Genomic DNA, 6,764 nt, shown 5'->3' on the forward strand with positions numbered 1-6,764 from the left:
TGGGTGGTTCTGAGCAATATTGCTTATGGAACAAGCTCCTACTAGAATAAAGCCCTCCACCACTCTGGCTCCCCCTAACTCCCCTCCTCATGCTCTTCTGGCTCTAGAGACAAACTCCCACCCCCTTTGCCTTCTCCCATCAGTACATCTTTGCTGTGCATCCTTTACAGCTGGAATGGATTTCCCCCACTCTTTTGGGCCCGGCCCCTTCCCCTAGCACCTTCTCCACTTTCCCTGATCTTCGCACCACAATGTCTCCTTTGCCTTTATCATTCTACTTAATCGGATTTTTTTTTTTGTCCATGTCATCTCCAGTTAGATGTCAAGCACTTTGAGGGCCAGGGCCGGGCTTTATTTCTCCTCTGAATCCTCAGCTTGGTGTCCGTCTGGTGGGTACACTGGGTGCATTGGGTGGATTGACTTGAATTCAAGTGCTTGAAATTCCACACAACTATAGACCCATGGGGGGTGGGGGGAAGTGGGGCTTAAAGGCTTCCTGATCTGTGAAGGTCACCTTAATAGTGCCAATAACCCCTAAGAGAGGGAACACCTTATTTATCAGTTAACACCAGAGAAATATTTTGTCTTCTCCCTCTTCCTGGCCCCTCGCATCTAATAAATTCTGTCACTCCTCTCTCAGGGCCTTTTTCACGTGCCCTCTTCTCCCCATCCCTCCTGCCCCAACCTTTATCCCTTCACAAATATTTATTAAGTGTTCCCTACTTAGAAAGTTTTGTGTCAGACCCTGGGAACATACAAAGAGAAATTAGAAATAGTCCCTGATCTCAAAGAGCCAAAGGCCATCTGCAACAGCTCTCCTGAGAGCAGGCAAAAGTTCCCAGTGAGGCAGCCGGGCGTTCCTGCATGAATCCATCCTCTCATTCGTGAAGGGGATCTGGACATAGCTACAATGTCCATAAAGCCGCCATCTTTGTCCTCTGTGGTGCCTTCTGGAAACTTGTGTCATCTACTGGGAGCTGAAAAGGCAAAAAGAAGCTCGAGTTTATCCCCAGCCTCAGAGAAATCTGAGGAAGCTTCTGACTGCACCTGAGGCAGTAAAAAGGTGAAAGGAATTCACTTAGAATTTATTCACCCCATCTCCCCTAGGACTTTTTGAGAAGTTAGGGGGAATTTAAGTGTCCCAGCTGCCTAAATCTGAGCACAGTTAGATGGAAGTGGGGGGAGCTTGGAGACAAAGTTGAAAAGATGCTGATCAGCCCTGACGCTAGAGATCTTGGGAGTGGGAGGTGGAGGGAGATTTAGTCATGCAACATATATTATTCTGTGCATATATTACTAAATATCTGCTGCATGCTGGGCACTATGCCAGGTGCTAGGAATATAAAGACAAAAAACAAACAGCCCCTGCTTTTTTACATTTTATTGGGGGACCTAATAATTCCACAAACATTAGTCTCCTAAATGCTCAACACAGTAATAGATCCTGGAGATGCAAAGATCGAAGCGCTCGCCCTCAAGGACCTTACCCTCCAACAAGATAGACAATACATTGGACGTAAAGTTCTGAACTCAAATGGACAACGGGAGCCATCCCCACCTTTGCCAGTTGATTTGGCAGAGAAGACGATCAATGACACGGTAGCGTTGGGTGAATAAGCTGTGCCCCATGCTTGTTCACAAGGCTCTGCCCCAGGTCCTTACTAGGGGATGGAGAACGCTGGGCATGGAGGGACCACCCACGCCCTTCCTGCCCAGTGGACTTATTTGGATTCCTACAGAGATGGAGGCCCGTCTTAACATTCTCTTGGGGTCTTTACCTCGCCTATCAATGTGGCCACCTCAAAAAGCATCACTGCTGCTGCTGTGGAGTGAGCCACTCTTTCTCCATCACTCTCCCCTCTACTATGTCTCCTCCAGGCTGGTCTAATCCAAAACTTAGTACACAAAAAGACAATCACAAGTAGCCAGCCAGACAGGGAAGTCGCACAATGGGGACAACAGAATACGAAGCAGTAAATGGACTTTGTGGCTCAAAAATAAATAAAAGCTCATCTTGACTAAGGAGATAACGTCCTCCCCTAGATCATGGGTTCCTCCCAGAACTAATGCCCTGGTACATATCATAGGGATGCGCTCTGGGGAAATAAGCTTAAGCCTCCCAAAGGTGGAAGTGTTCTAGTTCTCCCTGGGATCACAATTTTATAGACCTTGCAAAGCCAGCCAGGCTAAGCTTGCGACCTATGACTAGCAAGCCCAAACCATCAGTGCTGGGTCGGATAACCAACCTGAGGCCCCCTGGAAATACCCCCCCACCCCCGTAGAGCAGGGGCATTCTGGCCCACTCTCCCAGCCAAGCCGCCTATGGCTCCCTAACTCTGCGGGGACCCTTACTATGGCTGCCCCCAATCTGAGCTCCCACTTTCCCTCCTCTGTACCCTCTTCATTTAGAGACCAGTGAAGGGGATTCCGGTTCCATTGAAGCAGTTGACATCAAAAAGCTTTTACAAAAAGATAGTTACTTCAAAGGTACAGCAAGAATAAATGTAGAAACACTTCTCCCAAACCTCTACAAGAAGGGAGGGAGAGGAACCTTCTCGTTTCTCCTTCTGGGCCAAACTCCATGGCTGTAATTACACAGCCCCATTAATGATGCCATTTTCTTCCCCTATACCACCTCAGTCTCTGAAGAAGGAGGCTCAAAACTTAACTCAGTTCCTACATAGCATTTGTCCCACCAAGTCCATGTTTGGACACCGCGTGACGAGGAAGAGTCTTTCTGCTCAGCTGGGGTTTTGAAGATCCCTCCTTAAGGAAGGCTCTTTGTTCTTTGGCAGAATCGATGAGGCTCCAGCAGCAAAACCTGGCCTGAATTCTGACTCCCATCGCCGGGGTCCACTCTGCCAACCTTTGAAACTCACGAGACCTGAGACTCCACTCCCTTCATCTACAATGGAAAGAAGAGACTTAAAAACCGAGGACCAGGACCCTCAGGGGGTCATACGGAGCCGCCCCCATCACAGAAATAAAGGTGCACTCGTGGGATAGATGGGACATTGTGCAGAGACAAGCGCTTCCCGGATAACACACCCTCATCACGGCTCCCATCGGAGTCTCCCCCCACCCCAACCAATCTGTCCAACTCAGAGATGCTCCAATGACTAGCCCAGCTCATGTTGGCTCTGTTGGCTCCCTTTTGCCTCTCAGATTAACTATATACAACCTGGACCCACCTTTCCAACCACATTACACAAGATTTCCCCCTTCCCATACTCCACAGTCCAACCAAACTTGTCTCTCACATATACACTCCATTTCCTATCTTTCTATTTTTGTACCTGTGGCCCCCAGACTTGAAATATTCTCACATTACATCTGCCTCTCAGAATCCCACTTTTCTCAAAACTCTGCTTAAGTGAAAGCTGTATGAAACCTTCCCCCATTTCCTTCCCCGTAGTAGGCCCTCTTAATGAGGGACTGATTAACAGAGGAACTGATATGCCCTGGAAGGGTAATGGAATTTCCCAGCCATGGTGTGGGAAACTTCCCCCAGACTTGGGCCCCTTCCTCCAGCCCAGTGTGGACTCCGTCTCCCTTACCACCGTCACCTGTAGTCCAGGCGGTGGGGAGGGGGCTGTAAGAGAAGGTTCATGGACTCTGGGACTCCCCTCAAAGACCCCTTTCATCTCCATTGTATGAGTAGGAAGAATGTGCTTGTCCTGGTGGGGAGATCAGCGTAATGGAATGTACTGTCTTTTGGCCAGCAAGATGGGGGTGGAGAGGGAGAGAGAGAGAGAGACGGGATAAGTATGTGCCCAGGAGGGGAGGAACAAAGCAGTCCTTGCAAAGGAAAATAAACCAGTTCAAGGTCTGTGGTGAGCAGAGAGCCAGAGATCCACATTACCACCATCTGGGAGGGAGGCAGGTGCACTTGGCTCCTCCTTCACACAGTGCGCTCACTCTCTCTAGTTGTTCCTTTTATTACTCTTTCTGGGATGAAAAGCCAATCTCCTCTTAGATGGAGGGATCCTAATCTGGGGTCTGTGAACTTCTCTTTTTTTAATCACTCTATTTCAAAACAACTATTCTCCTTTGCAAGTCTTTGCATTTGATGCTATGCATCTAAAACCATTTTTCTGAAAGGGGATCCGTGGAACTCCCCCCATGCCAAAGGGATCACAATCCCTGTGTTCAAAAATTTCAGACAACTGAAAGTCATTAGGAGAGATGGTTCTGGAGTAGATCATCTGAATTCAATTCAATGCAATTTATTTTCCTTACCCCTGAAATCGTCCTTTCACCAAAGCTAGCCCTGAAGGTTAACTGCCTCTTTCTCATTGGGGTGCCTGTGGAGGATCTTGGGAAAAGACAAGAGTGAGAGTTTGGAGCTGTATGGGGAAAGCTGTCAAGGGTCCCAAAGGGCAGGCAGAAATAGGAGCAAGGGGTAGAAGTTGCAAAGAGAAAGATAAAATATCAAGAGAAATATTTAATATCATATGTATATATAAACTCTTGCAATATTTTGGCTATAATGTCACAGCCCATCATCTCATACCCTCTATATAATAGTAAATAACTCCCCTTCACTTGTCTGGAAACTCACCATTCAGTTCATTCCAGACACTGATTAAAGAGTCTTCAGAATATTTTTCATATTTCTCCTCAAGATAAGAGTTATATTCAGTCTCTTAGGGGGAAAAAGCTAAATTAGTTTTTTCCCCTTTGTCCTTGCAAGTTAATTACAGGAAAGAATATTTCCAAAATAAACCTCTTGCCAATTCCTCACAGACTCTTGATAGGATATGTCGTATAAGGTTTCTTTATAACATAATCACTTACAACAGTTCTGACGAGGAAGAAGTTTCACATTGCCTTCTTCTCCATATTTTTCTCAAATTGCTCATAGAGCCTCTAGATCATAGACAAAATAGACCGTTTCTCTTTGACTCCATAGGGAGAAGAACTTCATAATCAGAATTTTTCAACTGACACTAAACTGCCAGCCCAACAGCTTTCTTCAACATTCTGCTCAGCTCTTAAAGTTATAGTGACTGTAGCTTCTATGGGATAGGCGTGTATCTGTAACATATAATTATATAAAGTATTATTTACATAACAAAACATTGTTTGCTTATATTACATTATGTTTATTATAAATAATAAATAACGTGATGATTATAATAAATATGATTCTAGAATTGTATTATGGAATAAATTAGAACAATATATAACAAATTACCACAACAAATATAACTATATTAACATATGTTTATGATATAGCATATTATTTATATTGTATTATATTGATAATGTTTTGTTTTAACAGTAATATATAACACACATATCCTATAATGGTAAATACAAGAAATCTTTTTATGTAATTTGATATAATGGTATAGTATATTTATATAATCATAAAATATATTATACACATACATATGTGTTACATATATATATGTATGCAGCTAATAACAAGCTACCCTGAGTGAGGAAAAGCTTCCTAATGATTCTAGTTAACCCAAAGTGAAATGGGGTTACTCTCAGAGGCAGCCCATTCCACTTGGGAAGGAGGGAGCTCCCCATCAATGGAGGTCTTTAAGACAATGACCTGACCACTGTAAGAAATATTGTGTCAAAGGGATTCTTGCTCGAGTCAAGAGTTGGGTTAGAGGGCACCTGAAGTTCTTTCTGGCCTTCTGTGCATTATTTGTCCATCCTTCTTTCTTGAAGAGGACCATGACATCAGGGAGGTGATACCATCATTTGCAGATGAATTGGACAGCAATAAGGGAGGGCTGTGCAGGTCACCTACCTCACTTTCCCTTCCAGAGCCATCCAGAGATTATATACATATATTATAGCACCAAAGATGGTCCCAGAGACAATGAGAGACTTGGCCTTTTTTAAAAATTTTGTTGAGTTTTGAAGATACAGAGATGAAAATGAGCCAGTACTGCCCTCGAGGAGTTTATATTCTGCTAGATAACCCTGAAATTATCAGTTTAGAAATAAAAGGCTCTCAGGAGCCATTTTTTCCCATTTTACAGATGAAGAAATTGAGACCCAGGAAGCTTAAAGTCACATAGGCATTATTAAGCACCAAATGTAGATTTTCAGCTCAAGTCTTCTGACTTCAGAGCAGTTCTTTCAACTGTTTCAGAAGTGTTTACAGAATAAATACAAAATCAATTCAAGATGGTTAGGAAGAATACAAGATGCAGATGGGGAGAGAGTCAGAAAAAGCATTGTATAGAAAATGGTAGTTGAAGAAGTGAAGAGACCTCATTCTGAGATCATGGAGTTGGACGAGATCAGCAAGTCTCAGACTTTTTGGTCTCAGGACCCCTTCCCAAATGATTGGGGACCATCCTAAAGAGCTTTTATTTGAATGGGTTATATCTATTGCTACCTATCCTATTAGAAATTCAAACATCTTAGTATTATATTGAAGACAATTTTGACCTGTCAGAACCTCGAAGGGGTCTCAGGATATCAGGAATCCCCAGGCCACACTTTGAGAGCCAATGACCTAGATCATAGAAGAGTAAAAATGGACCCTATTGATCATTTAGTTGGGATATACATGTCCTGTGCAGCTGTGGAGCTATTCTCCCAATCTCCACTTACACTAGTAGACTGGGTCTTCACAGGGTTGTGACTCTGTGCTCCTTACTTTTGTTTTGTTTTGTTTTGTTTTAACTAAAGCTTATTATTTACAAAACATATGCATGGGTGATTTTTTTTAAACATTGACACTTGCAAAGCCCTGTGTTCCAAATTTTCCCTTCATTCCCCCCACCCCCGCC

General features: G+C 43.8%; 1 long non-coding RNA gene across 1 annotated transcript; it reads right to left on the reverse strand.

Moving 5' to 3' along the window:
* Positions 1-1,797: 1,797 nt before the first annotated feature.
* On the reverse strand, positions 1,798-5,031 carry LOC116423475. The gene is made up of 2 exons (XR_004234091.1): positions 4,798-5,031; positions 1,798-2,905 (listed from the first exon to the last, which is right to left on the reverse strand). It is a non-coding gene; the product is annotated as an uncharacterized LOC116423475 (long non-coding RNA).
* Between the last annotated feature and the right edge of the window lie 1,733 nt (positions 5,032-6,764).

Source organism: Sarcophilus harrisii, chromosome 4 (genome assembly GCF_902635505.1).
Source record: "Sarcophilus harrisii chromosome 4, mSarHar1.11, whole genome shotgun sequence".
Lineage (NCBI taxonomy): Eukaryota > Metazoa > Chordata > Mammalia > Dasyuromorphia > Dasyuridae > Sarcophilus > Sarcophilus harrisii.